The sequence below is a fragment of the Hyla sarda genome, unplaced genomic scaffold (assembly GCF_029499605.1).
Source record: "Hyla sarda isolate aHylSar1 unplaced genomic scaffold, aHylSar1.hap1 scaffold_999, whole genome shotgun sequence".
NCBI classification, from domain to species: Eukaryota; Metazoa; Chordata; class Amphibia; order Anura; family Hylidae; genus Hyla; species Hyla sarda.
Genome location: NW_026611030.1, coordinates 1 through 27346, shown reverse-complemented (window position 1 = coordinate 27346; position 27346 = coordinate 1). Strand labels below are relative to the sequence as shown.

The 27346-nt window shown below is 46.1% G+C and overlaps 11 non-coding genes and 2 pseudogenes across 11 annotated transcripts; all 13 read left to right on the top strand.

The window, feature by feature from the left end:
• Window positions 1–1474: 1474 nt before the first annotated feature.
• On the top strand, window positions 1475–1665 carry LOC130351843 (U2 spliceosomal RNA). The gene has a single exon (XR_008888377.1). It is a non-coding gene; the product is annotated as a U2 spliceosomal RNA (small nuclear RNA).
• Window positions 1666–3749: 2084 nt separating this feature from the next.
• Window positions 3750–3940, top strand: LOC130351842 (U2 spliceosomal RNA). Its single transcript, XR_008888376.1, has one exon. It is a non-coding gene; the product is annotated as a U2 spliceosomal RNA (small nuclear RNA).
• Window positions 3941–6018: 2078 nt separating this feature from the next.
• Window positions 6019–6209, top strand: LOC130351838 (U2 spliceosomal RNA). The gene has a single exon (XR_008888374.1). It is a non-coding gene; the product is annotated as a U2 spliceosomal RNA (small nuclear RNA).
• A 2085-nt stretch (window positions 6210–8294) lies between these two features.
• LOC130351889 (U2 spliceosomal RNA) lies at window positions 8295–8485 on the top strand. The gene has a single exon (XR_008888418.1). It is a non-coding gene; the product is annotated as a U2 spliceosomal RNA (small nuclear RNA).
• A 2092-nt stretch (window positions 8486–10577) lies between these two features.
• LOC130351840 (U2 spliceosomal RNA) lies at window positions 10578–10654 on the top strand (annotated as a pseudogene).
• A 637-nt stretch (window positions 10655–11291) lies between these two features.
• LOC130351837 (U2 spliceosomal RNA) lies at window positions 11292–11475 on the top strand. The gene has a single exon (XR_008888373.1). It is a non-coding gene; the product is annotated as a U2 spliceosomal RNA (small nuclear RNA).
• Window positions 11476–13572: 2097 nt separating this feature from the next.
• LOC130351877 (U2 spliceosomal RNA) lies at window positions 13573–13763 on the top strand. The gene has a single exon (XR_008888407.1). It is a non-coding gene; the product is annotated as a U2 spliceosomal RNA (small nuclear RNA).
• A 2091-nt stretch (window positions 13764–15854) lies between these two features.
• LOC130351864 (U2 spliceosomal RNA) lies at window positions 15855–16045 on the top strand. The gene has a single exon (XR_008888396.1). It is a non-coding gene; the product is annotated as a U2 spliceosomal RNA (small nuclear RNA).
• A 2092-nt stretch (window positions 16046–18137) lies between these two features.
• On the top strand, window positions 18138–18328 carry LOC130351852 (U2 spliceosomal RNA). The gene has a single exon (XR_008888385.1). It is a non-coding gene; the product is annotated as a U2 spliceosomal RNA (small nuclear RNA).
• A 2088-nt stretch (window positions 18329–20416) lies between these two features.
• On the top strand, window positions 20417–20607 carry LOC130351831 (U2 spliceosomal RNA). The gene has a single exon (XR_008888369.1). It is a non-coding gene; the product is annotated as a U2 spliceosomal RNA (small nuclear RNA).
• Window positions 20608–22697: 2090 nt separating this feature from the next.
• Window positions 22698–22887, top strand: LOC130351890 (U2 spliceosomal RNA). The gene has a single exon (XR_008888419.1). It is a non-coding gene; the product is annotated as a U2 spliceosomal RNA (small nuclear RNA).
• A 2079-nt stretch (window positions 22888–24966) lies between these two features.
• On the top strand, window positions 24967–25157 carry LOC130351893 (U2 spliceosomal RNA). The gene has a single exon (XR_008888421.1). It is a non-coding gene; the product is annotated as a U2 spliceosomal RNA (small nuclear RNA).
• A 2092-nt stretch (window positions 25158–27249) lies between these two features.
• Window positions 27250–27346, top strand: LOC130351836 (U2 spliceosomal RNA; annotated as a pseudogene; the record flags this gene model as incomplete).

Sequence of the window (27346 nt, the reverse complement as noted above, 5' to 3'; positions counted from 1 at the left end):
CGCATCAATATAGACCAAAGTACAGAGGGTTAGGCTATGCTATTGTGCACCTACCTGATGCATCAGAAGGTGCGAGGCCCTTGCTAAATTCTGTGCACAGACTTTGAGATCTATGCTTTAGACTGTATCTAAACCTGCTCCAACATGGACTGACATTCTGGCCTACTTTCAGCCGATGCGACTTGTCTGTCGCTGAACAGTCGCTTTTTATGTATTCAGCACCTATGTATAATGTTGTAAAAATGCTCTAGAAGCTAAAGTCGCAGAAATGTCACACATATTTGGCCTGCAACTTTCTGTGCGACAAATTCAGACAGGAAAAATCAGTATAAATCCTTAGAAAATTATCCCCCAGTGTCTCCATCTGCTGGCGGTATTGAATAAGCATTGCTGCACTGATGGGGTATGCATTAGACGAAAAAAAAGAAGAAAAAGAAGAATAATACGCCCAGAAAAGAGGCGAAAAGGAGAAAAACGTAAAAAAACGTGAAAAAAAAGTAAGAGGAAGAGAAGGGAAAAAAAGGTGGAAATGGGTTTAAAAGTGATTTCGGCGGAGAAATATATATATATATATATATATATATATATATATATATATATATGCGCACACACACACATAGATATAAACGTATTCTCCGTTGAGATATTGCAGCCGCTGCTGTGTCCAGGCCCAGGAGCCTTAGCACTGTGCTGTGATGTCACTCAATACCACTGACATCACTAGGTGTAAACAACATCTCTCCTTTGCTGTGTATGTGACTATGGAGCTGTTTGGTGATGTCGTCTATTACGGCCTTCATAGAAGCAACAGGAGATTGTTGCATCCATCTTGAACCCTCAGAACTACAGTGCTATGATGTCACTCACTTCCACAGGCCTTGCAGAGTGTAAACAACAACAACCCAGCTTTGTTGTGTATGTAACCATAGGGATTTGTGATGTCACCTAGAACCTTCACAGCAGCGACAGCTTTATGAGGAGCATCAGCACTGCTCTGCCTGAGCAGAACCATCACCGCCATAGGTTGTCAAATAACCCGGATTTAACCCACACAGGTAAGTCCAATGGGGTGCAGGCATGTCCTCTATGCTTACAGCTTCCCGTGGGTGTTGGTTTGATACCGTTTGGGGACAGCCAAGGAGGCATCTGCAGGCAACAAAGGTAGGTGTGTGCTTGTGTGTGTGTTTCCTATGCAGATCCTAAGCCCAGTGTCACATGCAAGTAGGAGGAGTAAGAAGGGTTCCTGGCAAATCCGGGTTATGGATTGCATTTAAAAAGGCCCCGTGGGAGTGCAATGGGCCCCTGTCTTGCTGCTTAGCAATAATGGTATGGGTTTAGGTTCTGCTGTGTGTACTGGTGGTTGACTGCCCCCCAGCCCAGAGTGTGCATGGAAAATTGTCTGGCAGCCTCCCTGACAGCAAGCAGTGATAGTGCCCATGAAGGGGACCTTGTTGGGCCCGCCCCTTTCACGGTTATCGCTTCTCGGCCTTTTGGCTAAGATCAAGTGTAGTATCTGTTCTTATCAGTTTAATATCTGATACGTCCCCTATCTGGGGACCATATATTAAATGGATTTTTGAGAACGGGGGCCGATTTCGAAGCTTGCTTCCGTCGCCCTATGCATTGACCCGATATGGCAGTATCTTCGGGTACAGTGCACCACCCCCTTACAGGGTTAAAAAGAAAGATTCCTACTTTCATTGCTACCTGCTTGCTGGCTAGCCAGCTAGCCAGCCCTGTGGGCCTTGCTGCTGCTGCAGCCAAAAAACAAAAGGTGGTGCTGCTGCTGCTTCTGCTGCTTCTGCTTCTGCTTGTGTCTGGCCCCTGTTGGAGCGTCCAGGCACAGGACTTCTGCTGCTGCTGACTAAATGGCCTCCTTAATTGGATCATTTGAGTAGCCAGCACACCTGTGCAGGTAGGGCATGACATGATAGGCAGCTGCCTTGATAGCGGGTGGGTGCTGAATGTTCCTAATTGACAAAATAAGATTAATGCTTATGAAGAAATATAAAATCTCATCCCTTCCCCAATATCGCGCCACACCCCTACCCCTTAATTCCCTGGTTGAACTTGATGGACATATGTCTTTTTTCGACCGTACTAACTATGTAACTATGTAACATAACATGGGGGGGGGGTCTCCTGGCTGTTCACACAGGTGTGTCATTGCTGTACATTGACCATGCATTGCTTCTGTGGTATTGCAAAGGCAAAGACAAATGCTTCCAGCCATCCATTGCACTAATGGATTGGTCATCAGCTGGCTGTCTATGTCCCGCATCAATATAGACCAAAGTACAGAGGGTTAGGCTATGCTATTGTGCACCTACCTGATGCATCAGAAGGTGCGAGGCCCTTGCTAAATTCTGTGCACAGACTTTGAGATCTATGCTTTAGACTGTATCTAAACCTGCTCCAACATGGACTGACATTCTGGCCTACTTTCAGCCGATGCGACTTGTCTGTCGCTGAACAGTCGCTTTTTATGTATTCAGCACCTATGTATAATGTTGTAAAAATGCTCTAGAAGCTAAAGTCGCAGAAATGTCACACATATTTGGCCTGCAACTTTCTGTGCGACAAATTCAGACAGGAAAAATCAGTATAAATCCTTAGAAAATTATCCCCCAGTGTCTCCATCTGCTGGCGGTATTGAATAAGCATTGCTGCACTGATGGGGTATGCATTAGACGAAAAAAAAGAAGAAAAAGAAGAATAATACGCCCAGAAAAGAGGCGAAAAGGAGAAAAACGTAAAAAAACGTCAAAAAAAAGTAAGAGGAAGAGAAGGGAAAAAAAGGTGGAAATGGGTTTAAAAGTGATTTCGGCGGAGAAATATATATATATATATATATATATATATATATATATATATGCGCACACACACACATAGATATAAACGTATTCTCCGTTGAGATATTGCAGCCGCTGCTGTGTCCAGGCCCAGGAGCCTTAGCACTGTGCTGTGATGTCACTCAATACCACTGACATCACTAGGTGTAAACAACATCTCTCCTTTGCTGTGTATGTGACTATGGAGCTGTTTGGTGATGTCGTCTATTACGGCCTTCATAGAAGCAACAGGAGATTGTTGCATCCATCTTGAACCCTCAGAACTACAGTGCTATGATGTCACTCACTTCCACAGGAGGCCTTGCAGAGTGTAAACAACAACAACCCAGCTTTGTTGTGTATGTAACCATAGGGATTTGTGATGTCACCTAGAACCTTCACAGCAGCGACAGCTTTATGAGGAGCATCAGCACTGCTCTGCCTGAGCAGAACCATCACCGCCATAGGTTGTCAAATAACCCGGATTTAACCCACACAGGTAAGTCCAATGGGGTGCAGGCATGTCCTCTATGCTTACAGCTTCCCGTGGGTGTTGGTTTGATACCGTTTGGGGACAGCCAAGGAGGCATCTGCAGGCAACAAAGGTAGGTGTGTGCTTGTGTGTGTGTTTCCTATGCAGATCCTAAGCCCAGTGTCACATGCAAGTAGGAGGAGTAAGAAGGGTTCCTGGCAAATCCGGGTTATGGATTGCATTTAAAAAGGCCCCGTGGGAGTGCAATGGGCCCCTGTCTTGCTGCTTAGCAATAATGGTATGGGTTTAGGTTCTGCTGTGTGTACTGGTGGTTGACTGCCCCCCAGCCCAGAGTGTGCATGGAAAATTGTCTGGCAGCCTCCCTGACAGCAAGCAGTGATAGTGCCCATGAAGGGGACCTTGTTGGGCCCGCCCCTTTCACGGTTATCGCTTCTCGGCCTTTTGGCTAAGATCAAGTGTAGTATCTGTTCTTATCAGTTTAATATCTGATACGTCCCCTATCTGGGGACCATATATTAAATGGATTTTTGAGAACGGGGGCCGATTTCGAAGCTTGCTTCCGTCGCCCTATGCATTGACCCGATATGGCAGTATCTTCGGGTACAGTGCACCACCCCCTTACAGGGTTAAAAAGAAAGATTCCTACTTTCATTGCTACCTGCTTGCTGGCTAGCCAGCTAGCCAGCCCTGTGGGCCTTGCTGCTGCTGCAGCCAAAAAACAAAAGGTGGTGCTGCTGCTGCTTCTGCTTCTGCTTGTGTCTGGCCCCTGTTGGAGCGTCCAGGCACAGGACTTCTGCTGCTGCTGACTAAATGGCCTCCTTAATTGGATCATTTGAGTAGCCAGCACACCTGTGCAGGTAGGGCATGACATGATAGGCAGCTGCCTTGATAGCGGGTGGGTGCTGAATGTTCCTAATTGACAAAATAAGATTAATGCTTATGAAGAAATATAAAATCTCATCCCTTCCCCAATATCGCGCCACACCCCTACCACTTAATTCCCTGGTTGAACTTGATGGACATATGTCTTTTTTCGACCGTACTAACTATGTAACTATGTAACATAACATGGGGGGGGGGGGGGTCTCCTGGCTGTTCACACAGGTGTGTCATTGCTGTACATTGACCATGCATTGCTTCTGTGGTATTGCAAAGGCAAAGACAAATGCTTCCAGCCATCCATTGCACTAATGGATTGGTCATCAGCTGGCTGTCTATGTCCCGCATCAATATAGACCAAAGTACAGAGGGTTAGGCTATGCTATTGTGCACCTACCTGATGCATCAGAAGGTGCGAGGCCCTTGCTAAATTCTGTGCACAGACTTTGAGATCTATGCTTTAGACTGTATCTAAACCTGCTCCAACATGGACTGACATTCTGGCCTACTTTCAGCCGATGCGACTTGTCTGTCGCTGAACAGTCGCTTTTTATGTATTCAGCACCTATGTATAATGTTGTAAAAATGCTCTAGAAGCTAAAGTCGCAGAAATGTCACACATATTTGGCCTGCAACTTTCTGTGCGACAAATTCAGACAGGAAAAATCAGTATAAATCCTTAGAAAATTATCCCCCAGTGTCTCCATCTGCTGGCGGTATTGAATAAGCATTGCTGCACTGATGGGGTATGCATTAGACGAAAAAAAAGAAGAAAAAGAAGAATAATACGCCCAGAAAAGAGGCGAAAAGGAGAAAAACGTAAAAAAACGTGAAAAAAAAGTAAGAGGAAGAGAAGGGAAAAAAAGGTGGAAATGGGTTTAAAAGTGATTTCGGCGGAGAAATATATATATATATATATATATATATATATATATATATATACGCGCACACACACACATATATATAAACGTATTCTCCGTTGAGATATTGCAGCCGCTGCTGTGTCCAGGCCCAGGAGCCTTAGCACTGTGCTGTGATGTCACTCAATACCACTGACATCACTAGGTGTAAACAACATCTCTCCTTTGCTGTGTATGTGACTATGGAGCTGTTTGGTGATGTCGTCTATTATGGCCTTCATAGAAGCAACAGGAGATTGTTGCATCCATCTAGAACCCTCAGAACTACAGTGCTATGATGTCACTCACTTCCACAGGCCTTGCAGAGTGTAAACAACAACAACCCAGCTTTGTTGTGTATGTAACCATAGGGATTTGTGATGTCACCTAGAACCTTCACAGCAGCGACAGCTTTATGAGGAGCATCAGCACTGCTCTGCCTGAGCAGAACCATCACCGCCATAGGTTGTCAAATAACCCGGATTTAACCCACACAGGTAAGTCCAATGGGGTGCAGGCATGTCCTCTATGCTTACAGCTTCCCGTGGGTGTTGGTTTGATACCGTTTGGGGACAGCCAAGGAGGCATCTGCAGGCAACAAAGGTAGGTGTGTGCTTGTGTGTGTGTTTCCTATGCAGATCCTAAGCCCAGTGTCACATGCAAGTAGGAGGAGTAAGAAGGGTTCCTGGCAAATCCGGGTTATGGATTGCATTTAAAAAGGCCCCGTGGGAGTGCAATGGGCCCCTGTCTTGCTGCTTAGCAATAATGGTATGGGTTTAGGTTCTGCTGTGTGTACTGGTGGTTGACTGCCCCCCAGCCCAGAGTGTGCATGGAAAATTGTCTGGCAGCCTCCCTGACAGCAAGCAGTGATAGTGCCCATGAAGGGGACCTTGTTGGGCCCGCCCCTTTCACGGTTATCGCTTCTCGGCCTTTTGGCTAAGATCAAGTGTAGTATCTGTTCTTATCAGTTTAATATCTGATACGTCCCCTATCTGGGGACCATATATTAAATGGATTTTTGAGAACGGGGGCCGATTTCGAAGCTTGCTTCCGTCGCCCTATGCATTGACCCGATATGGCAGTATCTTCGGGTACAGTGCACCACCCCCTTACAGGGTTAAAAAGAAAGATTCCTACTTTCATTGCTACCTGCTTGCTGGCTAGCCAGCTAGCCAGCCCTGTGGGCCTTGCTGCTGCTGCAGCCAAAAAACAAAAGGTGGTGCTGCTGCTGCTTCTGCTGCTTCTGCTTCTGCTTGTGTCTGGCCCCTGTTGGAGCGTCCAGGCACAGGACTTCTGCTGCTGCTGACTAAATGGCCTCCTTAATTGGATCATTTGAGTAGCCAGCACACCTGTGCAGGTAGGGCATGACATGATAGGCAGCTGCCTTGATAGCGGGTGGGTGCTGAATGTTCCTAATTGACAAAATAAGATTAATGCTTATGAAGAAATATAAAATCTCATCCCTTCCCCAATATCGCGCCACACCCCTACCCCTTAATTCCCTGGTTGAACTTGATGGACATATGTCTTTTTTCGACCGTACTAACTATGTAACTATGTAACATAACATGGGGGGGGGGGGGGTCTCCTGGCTGTTCACACAGGTGTGTCATTGCTGTACATTGACCATGCATTGCTTCTGTGGTATTGCAAAGGCAAAGACAAATGCTTCCAGCCATCCATTGCACTAATGGATTGGTCATCAGCTGGCTGTCTATGTCCCGCATCAATATAGACCAAAGTACAGAGGGTTAGGCTATGCTATTGTGCACCTACCTGATGCATCAGAAGGTGCGAGTTGCTAAATTCTGTGCACAGACTTTGAGATCTATGCTTTAGACTGTATCTAAACCTGCTCCAACATGGACTGACATTCTGGCCTACTTTCAGCCGATGCGACTTGTCTGTCGCTGAACAGTCGCTTTTTATGTATTCAGCACCTATGTATAATGTTGTAAAAATGCTCTAGAAGCTAAAGTCGCAGAAATGTCACACATATTTGGCCTGCAACTTTCTGTGCGACAAATTCAGACAGGAAAAATCAGTATAAATCCTTAGAAAATTATCCCCCAGTGTCTCCATCTGCTGGCGGTATTGAATAAGCATTGCTGCACTGATGGGGTATGCATTAGACGAAAAAAAAGAAGAAAAAGAAGACTAATACGCCCAGAAAAGAGGCGAAAAGGAGAAAAACGTAAAAAAACGTGAAAAAAAAGTAAGAGGAAGAGAAGGGAAAAAAAGGTGGAAATGGGTTTAAAAGTGATTTCGGCGGAGAAATATATATATATATATATATATATATATATATATATATATATATGCGCACACACACACATAGATATAAACGTATTCTCCGTTGAGATATTGCAGCCGCTGCTGTGTCCAGGCCCAGGAGCCTTAGCACTGTGCTGTGATGTCACTCAATACCACTGACATCACTAGGTGTAAACAACATCTCTCCTTTGCTGTGTATGTGACTATGGAGCTGTTTGGTGATGTCGTCTATTACGGCCTTCATAGAAGCAACAGGAGATTGTTGCATCCATCTTGAACCCTCAGAACTACAGTGCTATGATGTCACTCACTTCCACAGGCCTTGCAGAGTGTAAACAACAACAACCCAGCTTTGTTGTGTATGTAACCATAGGGATTTGTGATGTCACCTAGAACCTTCACAGCAGCGACAGCTTTATGAGGAGCATCAGCACTGCTCTGCCTGAGCAGAACCATCACCGCCATAGGTTGTCAAATAACCCGGATTTAACCCACACAGGTAAGTCCAATGGGGTGCAGGCATGTCCTCTATGCTTACAGCTTCCCGTGGGTGTTGGTTTGATACCGTTTGGGGACAGCCAAGGAGGCATCTGCAGGCAACAAAGGTAGGTGTGTGCTTGTGTGTGTGTTTCCTATGCAGATCCTAAGCCCAGTGTCACATGCAAGTAGGAGGAGTAAGAAGGGTTCCTGGCAAATCCGGGTTATGGATTGCATTTAAAAAGGCCCCGTGGGAGTGCAATGGGCCCCTGTCTTGCTGCTTAGCAATAATGGTATGGGTTTAGGTTCTGCTGTGTGTTCTGGTGGTTGACTGCCCCCCAGCCCAGAGTGTGCATGGAAAATTGTCTGGCAGCCTCCCTGACAGCAAGCAGTGATAGTGCCCATGAAGGGGACCTTGTTGGGCCCGCCCCTTTCACGGTTATCGCTTCTCGGCCTTTTGGCTAAGATCAAGTGTAGTATCTGTTCTTATCAGTTTAATATCTGATACGTCCCCTATCTGGGGACCATATATTAAATGGATTTTTGAGAACGGGGGCCGATTTCGAAGCTTGCTTCCGTCGCCCTATGCATTGACCCGATATGGCAGTATCTTCGGGTACAGTGCACCACCCCCTTACAGGGTTAAAAAGAAAGATTCCTACTTTCATTGCTACCTGCTTGCTGGCTAGCCAGCTAGCCAGCCCTGTGGGCCTTGCTGCTGCTGCAGCCAAAAAACAAAAGGTGGTGCTGCTGCTGCTTCTGCTGCTTCTGCTTCTGCTTGTGTCTGGCCCCTGTTGGAGCGTCCAGGCACAGGACTTCTGCTGCTGCTGACTAAATGGCCTCCTTAATTGGATCATTTGAGTAGCCAGCACACCTGTGCAGGTAGGGCATGACATGATAGGCAGCTGCCTTGATAGCGGGTGGGTGCTGAATGTTCCTAATTGACAAAATAAGATTAATGCTTATGAAGAAATATAAAATCTCATCCCTTCCCCAATATCGCGCCACACCCCTACCCCTTAATTCCCTGGTTGAACTTGATGGACATATGTCTTTTTTCGACCGTACTAACTATGTAACTATGTAACATAACATGGGGGGGGGGGTCTCCTGGCTGTTCACACAGGTGTGTCATTGCTGTACATTGACCATGCATTGCTTCTGTGGTATTGCAAAGGCAAAGACAAATGCTTCCAGCCATCCATTGCACTAATGGATTGGTCATCAGCTGGCTGTCTATGTCCCGCATCAATATAGACCAAAGTACAGAGGGTTAGGCTATGCTATTGTGCACCTACCTGATGCATCAGAAGGTGCGAGGCCCTTGCTAAATTCTGTGCACAGACTTTGAGATCTATGCTTTAGACTGTATCTAAACCTGCTCCAACATGGACTGACATTCTGGCCTACTTTCAGCCGATGCGACTTGTCTGTCGCTGAACAGTCGCTTTTTATGTATTCAGCACCTATGTATAATGTTGTAAAAATGCTCTAGAAGCTAAAGTCGCAGAAATGTCACACATATTTGGCCTGCAACTTTCTGTGCGACAAATTCAGACAGGAAAAATCAGTATAAATCCTTAGAAAATTATCCCCCAGTGTCTCCATCTGCTGGCGGTATTGAATAAGCATTGCTGCACTGATGGGGTATGCATTAGACGAAAAAAAAGAAGAAAAAGAAGAATAATACGCCCAGAAAAGAGGCGAAAAGGAGAAAAACGTAAAAAAACGTGAAAAAAAAGTAAGAGGAAGAGAAGGGAAAAAAAGGTGGAAATGGGTTTAAAAGTGATTTTGGCGGAGAAATATATATATATATATATATATATATATATATATATATATATATATATATGCGCACACACACACATAGATATAAACGTATTCTCCGTTGAGATATTGCAGCCGCTGCTGTTGTCCAGGCCCAGGAGCCTTAGCACTGTGCTGTGATGTCACTCAATACCACTGACATCACTAGGTGTAAACAACATCTCTCCTTTGCTGTGTATGTGACTATGGAGCTGTTTGGTGATGTCGTCTATTACGGCCTTCATAGAAGCAACAGGAGATTGTTGCATCCATCTTGAACCCTCAGAACTACAGTGCTATGATGTCACTCACTTCCACAGGCCTTGCAGAGTGTAAACAACAACAACCCAGCTTTGTTGTGTATGTAACCATAGGGATTTGTGATGTCACCTAGAACCTTCACAGCAGCGACAGCTTTATGAGGAGCATCAGCACTGCTCTGCCTGAGCAGAACCATCACCGCCATAGGTTGTCAAATAACCCGGATTTAACCCACACAGGTAAGTCCAATGGGGTGCAGGCATGTCCTCTATGCTTACAGCTTCCCGTGGGTGTTGGTTTGATACCGTTTGGGGACAGCCAAGGAGGCATCTGCAGGCAACAAAGGTAGGTGTGTGCTGTGTGTGTGTTTCCTATGCAGATCCTAAGCCCAGTGTCACATGCAAGTAGGAGGAGTAAGAAGGGTTCCTGGCAAATCCGGGGTTATGGATTGCATTTAAAAGGCCCGTGGGAGTGCAATGGGCCCCTGTCTTGCTGCTTAGCAATAATGGTATGGGTTTAGGTTCTGCTGTGTGTAACTGGTGGTTGACTGCCCCCCAGCCCAGAGTGTGCATGGAAAATTGTCTGGCAGCCTCCCTGACAGCAAGCAGTGATAGTGCCCATGAAGGGGACCTTGTTGGGCCCGCCCCTTTCACGGTTATCGCTTCTCGGCCTTTTGGCTAAGATCAAGTGTAGTATCTGTGAGGCTGAGAGGGTCTAGAGCCGAGGTACTTTTGTGCCTCGGGGAGTGGTGACCCCGAGGTGCCGAAACTCACTGGGAGAATAGGCTCACTGAGTTGAAGCACGGGCACCATAATCTCTTCACCTTGTGGCACTCACCTCTTGATTCCGGCCTTCTGGCTAGGATCAGAGAAATTTTTATAGATCCGGCCGGATGTCCGGGCAGTATATCTGCACACATTCACTTATTTATTTTTTTGTCTCACTGTGTCACTTTTTGCGTGTTGTGTGTTCACAGGATTTGTCAGGATGCGGTAGCCCTTCTGGGTGTCCCTCCTGGCGGTCTAGGGGAGGTGTGTGTGGCCATTAGGTTCCGCACCTCCCTGCAAACACCCCGGGTACCCCTGCTTTGGCAGGGTACCTACCGCAATCGGCTCTGCGGGCAGATACCTTGGCCAACGCCAAGGGGGATGCCGGGAGCATTTGTGGTCCCCTAGTAGCTTTGGCGAAAAGGGACATCGAACCTGGAACCTCGCAGGTACCTTTTGGTCCGGAGGCGAAGGGTAAGGTTTGTTGGGGGGCCTCTCTCCTATCGGAGAAGGGCTTGCGATAGACCGCATCCTTTGTGCACGTTTTTTTAGTGTAACACGTTTGCACTTTTTCTTGCACTTTGGGTGAATCGAAAGCACGTTCCTCGGCTTTAAAATAAAAAAAAAAAAAAAAATCTGTTCTTATCAGTTTAATATCTGATACGTCCCCTATCTGGGGACCATATATTAAATGGATTTTTGAGAACGGGGGCCGATTTCGAAGCTTGCTTCCGTCGCCCTATGCATTGACCCGATATGGCAGTATCTTCGGGTACAGTGCACCACCCCCTTACAGGGTTAAAAAGAAAGATTCCTACTTTCATTGCTACCTGCTTGCTGGCTAGCCAGCTAGCCAGCCCTGTGGGCCTTGCTGCTGCTGCAGCCAAAAAACAAAAGGTGGTGCTGCTGCTGCTTCTGCTGCTTCTGCTTCTGCTTGTGTCTGGCCCCTGTTGGAGCGTCCAGGCACAGGACTTCTGCTGCTGCTGACTAAATGGCCTCCTTAATTGGATCATTTGAGTAGCCAGCACACCTGTGCAGGTAGGGCATGACATGATAGGCAGCTGCCTTGATAGCGGGTGGGTGCTGAATGTTCCTAATTGACAAAATAAGATTAATGCTTATGAAGAAATATAAAATCTCATCCCTTCCCCAATATCGCGCCACACCCCTACCCCTTAATTCCCTGGTTGAACTTGATGGACATATGTCTTTTTTCGACCGTACTAACTATGTAACTATGTAACATAACATGGGGGGGGGGGGTCTCCTGGCTGTTCACACAGGTGTGTCATTGCTGTACATTGACCATGCATTGCTTCTGTGGTATTGCAAAGGCAAAGACAAATGCTTCCAGCCATCCATTGCACTAATGGATTGGTCATCAGCTGGCTGTCTATGTCCCGCATCAATATAGACCAAAGTACAGAGGGTTAGGCTATGCTATTGTGCACCTACCTGATGCATCAGAAGGTGCGAGGCCCTTGCTAAATTCTGTGCACAGACTTTGAGATCTATGCTTTAGACTGTATCTAAACCTGCTCCAACATGGACTGACATTCTGGCCTACTTTCAGCCGATGCGACTTGTCTGTCGCTGAACAGTCGCTTTTTATGTATTCAGCACCTATGTATAATGTTGTAAAAATGCTCTAGAAGCTAAAGTCGCAGAAATGTCACACATATTTGGCCTGCAACTTTCTGTGCGACAAATTCAGACAGGAAAAATCAGTATAAATCCTTAGAAAATTATCCCCCAGTGTCTCCATCTGCTGGCGGTATTGAATAAGCATTGCTGCACTGATGGGGTATGCATTAGACGAAAAAAAAGAAGAAAAAGAAGAATAATACGCCCAGAAAAGAGGCGAAAAGGAGAAAAACGTAAAAAAACGTGAAAAAAAAGTAAGAGGAAGAGAAGGGAAAAAAAGGTGGAAATGGGTTTAAAAGTGATTTCGGCGGAGAAATATATATATATATATATATATATATATATATATATATATATATATATATATATGCGCACACACACACATAGATATAAACGTATTCTCCGTTGAGATATTGCAGCCGCTGCTGTGTCCAGGCCCAGGAGCCTTAGCACTGTGCTGTGATGTCACTCAATACCACTGACATCACTAGGTGTAAACAACATCTCTCCTTTGCTGTGTATGTGACTATGGAGCTGTTTGGTGATGTCGTCTATTACGGCCTTCATAGAAGCAACAGGAGATTGTTGCATCCATCTTGAACCCTCAGAACTACAGTGCTATGATGTCACTCACTTCCACAGGCCTTGCAGAGTGTAAACAACAACAACCCAGCTTTGTTGTGTATGTAACCATAGGGATTTGTGATGTCACCTAGAACCTTCACAGCAGCGACAGCTTTATGAGGAGCATCAGCACTGCTCTGCCTGAGCAGAACCATCACCGCCATAGGTTGTCAAATAACCCGGATTTAACCCACACAGGTAAGTCCAATGGGGTGCAGGCATGTCCTCTATGCTTACAGCTTCCCGTGGGTGTTGGTTTGATACCGTTTGGGGACAGCCAAGGAGGCATCTGCAGGCAACAAAGGTAGGTGTGTGCTTGTGTGTGTGTTTCCTATGCAGATCCTAAGCCCAGTGTCACATGCAAGTAGGAGGAGTAAGAAGGGTTCCTGGCAAATCCGGGTTATGGATTGCATTTAAAAAGGCCCCGTGGGAGTGCAATGGGCCCCTGTCTTGCTGCTTAGCAATAATGGTATGGGTTTAGGTTCTGCTGTGTGTACTGGTGGTTGACTGCCCCCCAGCCCAGAGTGTGCATGGAAAATTGTCTGGCAGCCTCCCTGACAGCAAGCAGTGATAGTGCCCATGAAGGGGACCTTGTTGGGCCCGCCCCTTTCACGGTTATCGCTTCTCGGCCTTTTGGCTAAGATCAAGTGTAGTATCTGTTCTTATCAGTTTAATATCTGATACGTCCCCTATCTGGGGACCATATATTAAATGGATTTTTGAGAACGGGGGCCGATTTCGAAGCTTGCTTCCGTCGCCCTATGCATTGACCCGATATGGCAGTATCTTCGGGTACAGTGCACCACCCCCTTACAGGGTTAAAAAGAAAGATTCCTACTTTCATTGCTACCTGCTTGCTGGCTAGCCAGCTAGCCAGCCCTGTGGGCCTTGCTGCTGCTGCAGCCAAAAAACAAAAGGTGGTGCTGCTGCTGCTTCTGCTGCTTCTGCTTCTGCTTGTGTCTGGCCCCTGTTGGAGCGTCCAGGCACAGGACTTCTGCTGCTGCTGACTAAATGGCCTCCTTAATTGGATCATTTGAGTAGCCAGCACACCTGTGCAGGTAGGGCATGACATGATAGGCAGCTGCCTTGATAGCGGGTGGGTGCTGAATGTTCCTAATTGACAAAATAAGATTAATGCTTATGAAGAAATATAAAATCTCATCCCTTCCCCAATATCGCGCCACACCCCTACCCCTTAATTCCCTGGTTGAACTTGATGGACATATGTCTTTTTTCGACCGTACTAACTATGTAACTATGTAACATAACATGGGGGGGGGGGGTCTCCTGGCTGTTCACACAGGTGTGTCATTGCTGTACATTGACCATGCATTGCTTCTGTGGTATTGCAAAGGCAAAGACAAATGCTTCCAGCCATCCATTGCACTAATGGATTGGTCATCAGCTGGCTGTCTATGTCCCGCATCAATATAGACCAAAGTACAGAGGGTTAGGCTATGCTATTGTGCACCTACCTGATGCATCAGAAGGTGCGAGGCCCTTGCTAAATTCTGTGCACAGACTTTGAGATCTATGCTTTAGACTGTATCTAAACCTGCTCCAACATGGACTGACATTCTGGCCTACTTTCAGCCGATGCGACTTGTCTGTCGCTGAACAGTCGCTTTTTATGTATTCAGCACCTATGTATAATGTTGTAAAAATGCTCTAGAAGCTAAAGTCGCAGAAATGTCACACATATTTGGCCTGCAACTTTCTGTGCGACAAATTCAGACAGGAAAAATCAGTATAAATCCTTAGAAAATTATCCCCCAGTGTCTCCATCTGCTGGCGGTATTGAATAAGCATTGCTGCACTGATGGGGTATGCATTAGACGAAAAAAAAGAAGAAAAAGAAGAATAATACGCCCAGAAAAGAGGCGAAAAGGAGAAAAACGTAAAAAAACGTGAAAAAAAAGTAAGAGGAAGAGAAGGGAAAAAAAGGTGGAAATGGGTTTAAAAGTGATTTTGGCGGAGAAATATATATATATATATATATATATATATATATATATATATATATATATGCGCACACACACACATAGATATAAACGTATTCTCCATTGAGATATTGCAGCCGCTGCTGTGTCCAGGCCCAGGAGCCTTAGCACTGTGCTGTGATGTCACTCAATACCACTGACATCACTAGGTGTAAACAACATCTCTCCTTTGCTGTGTATGTGACTATGGAGCTGTTTGGTGATGTCGTCTATTACGGCCTTCATAGAAGCAACAGGAGATTGTTGCATCCATCTTGAACCCTCAGAACTACAGTGCTATGATGTCACTCACTTCCACAGGCCTTGCAGAGTGTAAACAACAACAACCCAGCTTTGTTGTGTATGTAACCATAGGGATTTGTGATGTCACCTAGAACCTTCACAGCAGCGACAGCTTTATGAGGAGCATCAGCACTGCTCTGCCTGAGCAGAACCATCACCGCCATAGGTTGTCAAATAACCCGGATTTAACCCACACAGGTAAGTCCAATGGGGTGCAGGCATGTCCTCTATGCTTACAGCTTCCCGTGGGTGTTGGTTTGATACCGTTTGGGGACAGCCAAGGAGGCATCTGCAGGCAACAAAGGTAGGTGTGTGCTTGTGTGTGTGTTTCCTATGCACATCCTAAGCCCAGTGTCACATGCAAGTAGGAGGAGTAAGAAGGGTTCCTGGCAAATCCGGGTTATGGATTGCATTTAAAAAGGCCCCGTGGGAGTGCAATGGGCCCCTGTCTTGCTGCTTAGCAATAATGGTATGGGTTTAGGTTCTGCTGTGTGTACTGGTGGTTGACTGCCCCCCAGCCCAGAGTGTGCATGGAAAATTGTCTGGCAGCCTCCCTGACAGCAAGCAGTGATAGTGCCCATGAAGGGGACCTTGTTGGGCCCGCCCCTTTCACGGTTATCGCTTCTCGGCCTTTTGGCTAAGATCAAGTGTAGTATCTGTTCTTATCAGTTTAATATCTGATACGTCCCCTATCTGGGGACCATATATTAAATGGATTTTTGAGAACGGGGGCCGATTTCGAAGCTTGCTTCCGTCGCCCTATGCATTGACCCGATATGGCAGTATCTTCGGGTACAGTGCACCACCCCCTTACAGGGTTAAAAAGAAAGATTCCTACTTTCATTGCTACCTGCTTGCTGGCTAGCCAGCTAGCCAGCCCTGTGGGCCTTGCTGCTGCTGCAGCCAAAAAACAAAAGGTGGTGCTGCTGCTGCTTCTGCTGCTTCTGCTTCTGCTTGTGTCTGGCCCCTGTTGGAGCGTCCAGGCACAGGACTTCTGCTGCTGCTGACTAAATGGCCTCCTTAATTGGATCATTTGAGTAGCCAGCACACCTGTGCAGGTAGGGCATGACATGATAGGCAGCTGCCTTGATAGCGGGTGGGTGCTGAATGTTCCTAATTGACAAAATAAGATTAATGCTTATGAAGAAATATAAAATCTCATCCCTTCCCCAATATCGCGCCACACCCCTACCCCTTAATTCCCTGGTTGAACTTGATGGACATATGTCTTTTTTCGACCGTACTAACTATGTAACTATGTAACATAACATGGGGGGGGGGGGGGGTCTCCTGGCTGTTCACACAGGTGTATCATTGCTGTACATTGACCATGCATTGCTTCTGTGGTATTGCAAAGGCAAAGACAAATGCTTCCAGCCATCCATTGCACTAATGGATTGGTCATCAGCTGGCTGTCTATGTCCCGCATCAATATAGACCAAAGTACAGAGGGTTAGGCTATGCTATTGTGCACCTACCTGATGCATCAGAAGGTGCGAGGCCCTTGCTAAATTCTGTGCACAGACTTTGAGATCTATGCTTTAGACTGTATCTAAACCTGCTCCAACATGGACTGACATTCTGGCCTACTTTCAGCCGATGCGACTTGTCTGTCGCTGAACAGTCGCTTTTTATGTATTCAGCACCTATGTATAATGTTGTAAAAATGCTCTAGAAGCTAAAGTCGCAGAAATGTCACACATATTTGGCCTGCAACTTTCTGTGCGACAAATTCAGACAGGAAAAATCAGTATAAATCCTTAGAAAATTATCCCCCAGTGTCTCCATCTGCTGGCGGTATTGAATAAGCATTGCTGCACTGATGGGGTATGCATTAGACGAAAAAAAAGAAGAAAAAGAAGACTAATACGCCCAGAAAAGAGGCGAAAAGGAGAAAAACGTAAAAAAACGTGAAAAAAAAGTAAGAGGAAGAGAAGGGAAAAAAAGGTGGAAATGGGTTTAAAAGTGATTTCGGCGGAGAAATATATATATATATATATATATATATATATATATATATATATATATGCGCACACACACACATAGATATAAACGTATTCTCCGTTGAGATATTGCAGCCGCTGCTGTGTCCAGGCCCAGGAGCCTTAGCACTGTGCTGTGATGTCACTCAATACCACTGACATCACTAGGTGTAAACAACATCTCTCCTTTGCTGTGTATGTGACTATGGAGCTGTTTGGTGATGTCGTCTATTACGGCCTTCATAGAAGCAACAGGAGATTGTTGCATCCATCTTGAACCCTCAGAACTACAGTGCTATGATGTCACTCACTTCCACAGGCCTTGCAGAGTGTAAACAACAACAACCCAGCTTTGTTGTGTATGTAACCATAGGGATTTGTGATGTCACCTAGAACCTTCACAGCAGCGACAGCTTTATGAGGAGCATCAGCACTGCTCTGCCTGAGCAGAACCATCACCGCCATAGGTTGTCAAATAACCCGGATTTAACCCACACAGGTAAGTCCAATGGGGTGCAGGCATGTCCTCTATGCTTACAGCTTCCCGTGGGTGTTGGTTTGATACCGTTTGGGGACAGCCAAGGAGGCATCTGCAGGCAACAAAGGTAGGTGTGTGCTTGTGTGTGTGTTTCCTATGCAGATCCTAAGCCCAGTGTCACATGCAAGTAGGAGGAGTAAGAAGGGTTCCTGGCAAATCCGGGTTATGGATTGCATTTAAAAAGGCCCCGTGGGAGTGCAATGGGCCCCTGTCTTGCTGCTTAGCAATAATGGTATGGGTTTAGGTTCTGCTGTGTGTTCTGGTGGTTGACTGCCCCCCAGCCCAGAGTGTGCATGGAAAATTGTCTGGCAGCCTCCCTGACAGCAAGCAGTGATAGTGCCCATGAAGGGGACCTTGTTGGGCCCGCCCCTTTCACGGTTATCGCTTCTCGGCCTTTTGGCTAAGATCAAGTGTAGTATCTGTTCTTATCAGTTTAATATCTGATACGTCCCCTATCTGGGGACCATATATTAAATGGATTTTTGAGAACGGGGGCCGATTTCGAAGCTTGCTTCCGTCGCCCTATGCATTGACCCGATATGGCAGTATCTTCGGGTACAGTGCACCACCCCCTTACAGGGTTAAAAAGAAAGATTCCTACTTTCATTGCTACCTGCTTGCTGGCTAGCCAGCTAGCCAGCCCTGTGGGCCTTGCTGCTGCTGCAGCCAAAAAACAAAAGGTGGTGCTGCTGCTGCTTCTGCTGCTTCTGCTTCTGCTTGTGTCTGGCCCCTGTTGGAGCGTCCAGGCACAGGACTTCTGCTGCTGCTGACTAAATGGCCTCCTTAATTGGATCATTTGAGTAGCCAGCACACCTGTGCAGGTAGGGCATGACATGATAGGCAGCTGCCTTGATAGCGGGTGGGTGCTGAATGTTCCTAATTGACAAAATAAGATTAATGCTTATGAAGAAATATAAAATCTCATCCCTTCCCCAATATCGCGCCACACCCCTACCCCTTAATTCCCTGGTTGAACTTGATGGACATATGTCTTTTTTCGACCGTACTAACTATGTAACTATGTAACATAACATGGGGGGGGGGGGGTCTCCTGGCTGTTCACACAGGTGTGTCATTGCTGTACATTGACCATGCATTGCTTCTGTGGTATTGCAAAGGCAAAGACAAATGCTTCCAGCCATCCATTGCACTAATGGATTGGTCATCAGCTGGCTGTCTATGTCCCGCATCAATATAGACCAAAGTACAGAGGGTTAGGCTATGCTATTGTGCACCTACCTGATGCATCAGAAGGTGCGAGGCCCTTGCTAAATTCTGTGCACAGACTTTGAGATCTATGCTTTAGACTGTATCTAAACCTGCTCCAACATGGACTGACATTCTGGCCTACTTTCAGCCGATGCGACTTGTCTGTCGCTGAACAGTCGCTTTTTATGTATTCAGCACCTATGTATAATGTTGTAAAAATGCTCTAGAAGCTAAAGTCGCAGAAATGTCACACATATTTGGCCTGCAACTTTCTGTGCGACAAATTCAGACAGGAAAAATCAGTATAAATCCTTAGAAAATTATCCCCCAGTGTCTCCATCTGCTGGCGGTATTGAATAAGCATTGCTGCACTGATGGGGTATGCATTAGACGAAAAAAAAGAAGAAAAAGAAGAATAATACGCCCAGAAAAGAGGCGAAAAGGAGAAAAACGTAAAAAAACGTGAAAAAAAAGTAAGAGGAAGAGAAGGGAAAAAAAGGTGGAAATGGGTTTAAAAGTGATTTCGGCGGAGATATATATATATATATATATATATATATATATATATATATATATATGCGCACACACACACATAGATATAAACGTATTCTCCGTTGAGATATTGCAGCCGCTGCTGTGTCCAGGCCCAGGAGCCTTAGCACTGTGCTGTGATGTCACTCAATACCACTGACATCACTAGGTGTAAACAACATCTCTCCTTTGCTGTGTATGTGACTATGGAGCTGTTTGGTGATGTCGTCTATTACGGCCTTCATAGAAGCAACAGGAGATTGTTGCATCCATCTTGAACCCTCAGAACTACAGTGCTATGATGTCACTCACTTCCACAGGCCTTGCAGAGTGTAAACAACAACAACCCAGCTTTGTTGTGTATGTAACCATAGGGATTTGTGATGTCACCTAGAACCTTCACAGCAGCGACAGCTTTATGAGGAGCATCAGCACTGCTCTGCCTGAGCAGAACCATCACCGCCATAGGTTGTCAAATAACCCGGATTTAACCCACACAGGTAAGTCCAATGGGGTGCAGGCATGTCCTCTATGCTTACAGCTTCCCGTGGGTGTTGGTTTGATACCGTTTGGGGACAGCCAAGGAGGCATCTGCAGGCAACAAAGGTAGGTGTGTGCTTGTGTGTGTGTTTCCTATGCAGATCCTAAGCCCAGTGTCACATGCAAGTAGGAGGAGTAAGAAGGGTTCCTGGCAAATCCGGGTTATGGATTGCATTTAAAAAGGCCCCGTGGGAGTGCAATGGGCCCCTGTCTTGCTGCTTAGCAATAATGGTATGGGTTTAGGTTCTGCTGTGTGTACTGGTGGTTGACTGCCCCCCAGCCCAGAGTGTGCATGGAAAATTGTCTGGCAGCCTCCCTGACAGCAAGCAGTGATAGTGCCCATGAAGGGGACCTTGTTGGGCCCGCCCCTTTCACGGTTATCGCTTCTCGGCCTTTTGGCTAAGATCAAGTGTAGTATCTGTTCTTATCAGTTTAATATCTGATACGTCCCCTATCTGGGGACCATATATTAAATGGATTTTTGAGAACGGGGGCCGATTTCGAAGCTTGCTTCCGTCGCCCTATGCATTGACCCGATATGGCAGTATCTTCGGGTACAGTGCACCACCCCCTTACAGGGTTAAAAAGAAAGATTCCTACTTTCATTGCTACCTGCTTGCTGGCTAGCCAGCTAGCCAGCCCTGTGGGCCTTGCTGCTGCTGCAGCCAAAAAACAAAAGGTGGTGCTGCTGCTGCTTCTGCTGCTTCTGCTTCTGCTTGTGTCTGGCCCCTGTTGGAGCGTCCAGGCACAGGACTTCTGCTGCTGCTGACTAAATGGCCTCCTTAATTGGATCATTTGAGTAGCCAGCACACCTGTGCAGGTAGGGCATGACATGATAGGCAGCTGCCTTGATAGCGGGTGGGTGCTGAATGTTCCTAATTGACAAAATAAGATTAATGCTTATGAAGAAATATAAAATCTCATCCCTTCCCCAATATCGCGCCACACCCCTACCCCTTAATTCCCTGGTTGAACTTGATGGACATATGTCTTTTTTCGACCGTACTAACTATGTAACTATGTAACATAACATGGGGGGGGGGTCCCCTGGCTGTTCACACAGGTGTGTCATTGCTGTACATTGACCATGCATTGCTTCTGTGGTATTGCAAAGGCAAAGACAAATGCTTCCAGCCATCCATTGCACTAATGGATTGGTCATCAGCTGGCTGTCTATGTCCCGCATCAATATAGACCAAAGTACAGAGGGTTAGGCTATGCTATTGTGCACCTACCTGATGCATCAGAAGGTGCGAGGCCCTTGCTAAATTCTGTGCACAGACTTTGAGATCTATGCTTTAGACTGTATCTAAACCTGCTCCAACATGGACTGACATTCTGGCCTACTTTCAGCCGATGCGACTTGTCTGTCGCTGAACAGTCGCTTTTTATGTATTCAGCACCTATGTATAATGTTGTAAAAATGCTCTAGAAGCTAAAGTCGCAGAAATGTCACACATATTTGGCCTGCAACTTTCTGTGCGACAAATTCAGACAGGAAAAATCAGTATAAATCCTTAGAAAATTATCCCCCAGTGTCTCCATCTGCTGGCGGTATTGAATAAGCATTGCTGCACTGATGGGGTATGCATTAGACGAAAAAAAAGAAGAAAAAGAAGAATAATACGCCCAGAAAAGAGGCGAAAAGGAGAAAAACGTAAAAAACGTGAAAAAAAAGTAAGAGGAAGAAAAGGGAAAAAAAGGTGGAAATGGGTTTAAAAGTGATTTCGGCGGAGAAATATATATATATATATATATATATATATATATATATATATATATATATATGCGCACACACACACATAGATATAAACGTATTCTCCGTTGAGATATTGCAGCCGCTGCTGTGTCCAGGCCCAGGAGCCTTAGCACTGTGCTGTGATGTCACTCAATACCACTGACATCACTAGGTGTAAACAACATCTCTCCTTTGCTGTGTATGTGACTATGGAGCTGTTTGGTGATGTCGTCTATTACGGCCTTCATAGAAGCAACAGGAGATTGTTGCATCCATCTTGAACCCTCAGAACTACAGTGCTATGATGTCACTCACTTCCACAGGCCTTGCAGAGTGTAAACAACAACAACCCAGCTTTGTTGTGTATGTAACCATAGGGATTTGTGATGTCACCTAGAACCTTCACAGCAGCGACAGCTTTATGAGGAGCATCAGCACTGCTCTGCCTGAGCAGAACCATCACCGCCATAGGTTGTCAAATAACCCGGATTTAACCCACACAGGTAAGTCCAATGGGGTGCAGGCATGTCCTCTATGCTTACAGCTTCCCGTGGGTGTTGGTTTGATACCGTTTGGGGACAGCCAAGGAGGCATCTGCAGGCAACAAAGGTAGGTGTGTGCTTGTGTGTGTGTTTCCTATGCAGATCCTAAGCCCAGTGTCACATGCAAGTAGGAGGAGTAAGAAGGGTTCCTGGCAAATCCGGGTTATGGATTGCATTTAAAAAGGCCCCGTGGGAGTGCAATGGGCCCCTGTCTTGCTGCTTAGCAATAATGGTATGGGTTTAGGTTCTGCTGTGTGTACTGGTGGTTGACTGCCCCCCAGCCCAGAGTGTGCATGGAAAATTGTCTGGCAGCCTCCCTGACAGCAAGCAGTGATAGTGCCCATGAAGGGGACCTTGTTGGGCCCGCCCCTTTCACGGTTATCGCTTCTCGGCCTTTTGGCTAAGATCAAGTGTAGTATCTGTTCTTATCAGTTTAATATCTGATACGTCCCCTATCTGGGGACCATATATTAAATGGATTTTTGAGAACGGGGCCGATTTCGAAGCTTGCTTCCGTCGCCCTATGCATTGACCCGATATGGCAGTATCTTCGGGTACAGTGCACCACCCCCTTACAGGGTTAAAAAGAAAGATTCCTACTTTCATTGCTACCTGCTTGCTGGCTAGCCAGCTAGCCAGCCCTGTGGGCCTTGCTGCTGCTGCAGCCAAAAAACAAAAGGTGGTGCTGCTGCTGCTTCTGCTGCTTCTGCTTCTGCTTGTGTCTGGCCCCTGTTGGAGCGTCCAGGCACAGGACTTCTGCTGCTGCTGACTAAATGGCCTCCTTAATTGGATCATTTGAGTAGCCAGCACACCTGTGCAGGTAGGGCATGACATGATAGGCAGCTGCCTTGATAGCGGGTGGGTGCTGAATGTTCCTAATTGACAAAATAAGATTAATGCTTATGAAGAAATATAAAATCTCATCCCTTCCCCAATATCGCGCCACACCCCTACCCCTTAATTCCCTGGTTGAACTTGATGGACATATGTCTTTTTTCGACCGTACTAACTATGTAACTATGTAACATAACATGGGGGGGGGGGGTCTCCTGGCTGTTCACACAGGTGTGTCATTGCTGTACATTGACCATGCATTGCTTCTGTGGTATTGCAAAGGCAAAGACAAATGCTTCCAGCCATCCATTGCACTAATGGATTGGTCATCAGCTGGCTGTCTATGTCCCGCATCAATATAGACCAAAGTACAGAGGGTTAGGCTATGCTATTGTGCACCTACCTGATGCATCAGAAGGTGCGAGGCCCTTGCTAAATTCTGTGCACAGACTTTGAGATCTATGCTTTAGACTGTATCTAAACCTGCTCCAACATGGACTGACATTCTGGCCTACTTTCAGCCGATGCGACTTGTCTGTCGCTGAACAGTCGCTTTTTATGTATTCAGCACCTATGTATAATGTTGTAAAAATGCTCTAGAAGCTAAAGTCGCAGAAATGTCACACATATTTGGCCTGCAACTTTCTGTGCGACAAATTCAGACAGGAAAAATCAGTATAAATCCTTAGAAAATTATCCCCCAGTGTCTCCATCTGCTGGCGGTATTGAATAAGCATTGCTGCACTGATGGGGTATGCATTAGACGAAAAAAAAGAAGAAAAAGAAGAATAATACGCCCAGAAAAGAGGCGAAAAGGAGAAAAACGTAAAAAAACGTGAAAAAAAAGTAAGAGGAAGAGAAGGGAAAAAAAGGTGGAAATGGGTTTAAAAGTGATTTCGGCGGAGAAATATATATATATATATATATATATATATATATATATGCGCACACACACACATAGATATAAACGTATTCTCCGTTGAGATATTGCAGCCGCTGCTGTGTCCAGGCCCAGGAGCCTTAGCACTGTGCTGTGATGTCACTCAATACCACTGACATCACTAGGTGTAAACAACATCTCTCCTTTGCTGTGTATGTGACTATGGAGCTGTTTGGTGATGTCGTCTATTACGGCCTTCATAGAAGCAACAGGAGATTGTTGCATCCATCTTGAACCCTCAGAACTACAGTGCTATGATGTCACTCACTTCCACAGGCCTTGCAGAGTGTAAACAACAACAACCCAGCTTTGTTGTGTATGTAACCATAGGGATTTGTGATGTCACCTAGAACCTTCACAGCAGCGACAGCTTTATGAGGAGCATCAGCACTGCTCTGCCTGAGCAGAACCATCACCGCCATAGGTTGTCAAATAACCCGGATTTAACCCACACAGGTAAGTCCAATGGGGTGCAGGCATGTCCTCTATGCTTACAGCTTCCCGTGGGTGTTGGTTTGATACCGTTTGGGGACAGCCAAGGAGGCATCTGCAGGCAACAAAGGTAGGTGTGTGCTTGTGTGTGTGTTTCCTATGCAGATCCTAAGCCCAGTGTCACATGCAAGTAGGAGGAGTAAGAAGGGTTCCTGGCAAATCCGGGTTATGGATTGCATTTAAAAAGGCCCCGTGGGAGTGCAATGGGCCCCTGTCTTGCTGCTTAGCAATAATGGTATGGGTTTAGGTTCTGCTGTGTGTACTGGTGGTTGACTGCCCCCCAGCCCAGAGTGTGCATGGAAAATTGTCTGGCAGCCTCCCTGACAGCAAGCAGTGATAGTGCCCATGAAGGGGACCTTGTTGGGCCCGCCCCTTTCACGGTTATCGCTTCTCGGCCTTTTGGCTAAGATCAAGTGCAGTATCTGTTCTTATCAGTTTAATATCTGATACGTCCCCTATCTGGGGACCATATATTAAATGGATTTTTGAGAACGGGGGCCGATTTCGAAGCTTGCTTCCGTCGCCCTATGCATTGACCCGATATGGCAGTATCTTCGGGTACAGTGCACCACCCCCTTACAGGGTTAAAAAGAAAGATTCCTACTTTCATTGCTACCTGCTTGCTGGCTAGCCAGCTAGCCAGCCCTGTGGGCCTTGCTGCTGCTGCAGCCAAAAAACAAAAGGTGGTGCTGCTGCTGCTTCTGCTGCTTCTGCTTCTGCTTGTGTCTGGCCCCTGTTGGAGCGTCCAGGCACAGGACTTCTGCTGCTGCTGACTAAATGGCCTCCTTAATTGGATCATTTGAGTAGCCAGCACACCTGTGCAGGTAGGGCATGACATGATAGGCAGCTGCCTTGATAGCGGGTGGGTGCTGAATGTTCCTAATTGACAAAATAAGATTAATGCTTATGAAGAAATATAAAATCTCATCCCTTCCCCAATATCGCGCCACACCCCTACCCCTTAATTCCCTGGTTGAACTTGATGGACATATGTCTTTTTTCGACCGTACTAACTATGTAACTATGTAACATAACATGGGGGGGGGGGGGTCTCCTGGCTGTTCACACAGGTGTGTCATTGCTGTACATTGACCATGCATTGCTTCTGTGGTATTGCAAAGGCAAAGACAAATGCTTCCAGCCATCCATTGCACTAATGGATTGGTCATCAGCTGGCTGTCTATGTCCCGCATCAATATAGACCAAAGTACAGAGGGTTAGGCTATGCTATTGTGCACCTACCTGATGCATCAGAAGGTGCGAGGCCCTTGCTAAATTCTGTGCACAGACTTTGAGATCTATGCTTTAGACTGTATCTAAACCTGCTCCAACATGGACTGACATTCTGGCCTACTTTCAGCCGATGCGACTTGTCTGTCGCTGAACAGTCGCTTTTTATGTATTCAGCACCTATGTATAATGTTGTAAAAATGCTCTAGAAGCTAAAGTCGCAGAAATGTCACACATATTTGGCCTGCAACTTTCTGTGCGACAAATTCAGACAGGAAAAATCAGTATAAATCCTTAGAAAATTATCCCCCAGTGTCTCCATCTGCTGGCGGTATTGAATAAGCATTGCTGCACTGATGGGGTATGCATTAGACGAAAAAAAAGAAGAAAAAGAAGAATAATACGCCCAGAAAAGAGGCGAAAAGGAGAAAAACGTAAAAAAACGTGAAAAAAAAGTAAGAGGAAGAGAAGGGAAAAAAAGGTGGAAATGGGTTTAAAAGTGATTTCGGCGGAGAAATATATATATATATATATATATATATATATATATATATATATATATATGCGCACACACACACATAGATATAAACGTATTCTCCGTTGAGATATTGCAGCCGCTGCTGTGTCCAGGCCCAGGAGCCTTAGCACTGTGCTGTGATGTCACTCAATACCACTGACATCACTAGGTGTAAACAACATCTCTCCTTTGCTGTGTATGTGACTATGGAGCTGTTTGGTGATGTCGTCTATTACGGCCTTCATAGAAGCAACAGGAGATTGTTGCATCCATCTTGAACCCTCAGAACTACAGTGCTATGATGTCACTCACTTCCACAGGCCTTGCAGAGTGTAAACAACAACAACCCAGCTTTGTTGTGTATGTAACCATAGGGATTTGTGATGTCACCTAGAACCTTCACAGCAGCGACAGCTTTATGAGGAGCATCAGCACTGCTCTGCCTGAGCAGAACCATCACCGCCATAGGTTGTCAAATAACCCGGATTTAACCCACACAGGTAAGTCCAATGGGGTGCAGGCATGTCCTCTATGCTTACAGCTTCCCGTGGGTGTTGGTTTGATACCGTTTGGGGACAGCCAAGGAGGCATCTGCAGGCAACAAAGGTAGGTGTGTGCTTGTGTGTGTGTTTCCTATGCAGATCCTAAGCCCAGTGTCACATGCAAGTAGGAGGAGTAAGAAGGGTTCCTGGCAAATCCGGGTTATGGATTGCATTTAAAAAGGCCCCGTGGGAGTGCAATGGGCCCCTGTCTTGCTGCTTAGCAATAATGGTATGGGTTTAGGTTCTGCTGTGTGTACTGGTGGTTGACTGCCCCCCAGCCCAGAGTGTGCATGGAAAATTGTCTGGCAGCCTCCCTGACAGCAAGCAGTGATAGTGCCCATGAAGGGGACCTTGTTGGGCCCGCCCCTTTCACGGTTATCGCTTCTCGGCCTTTTGGCTAAGATCAAGTGCAGTATCTGTTCTTATCAGTTTAATATCTGATACGTCCCCTATCTGGGGACCATATATTAAATG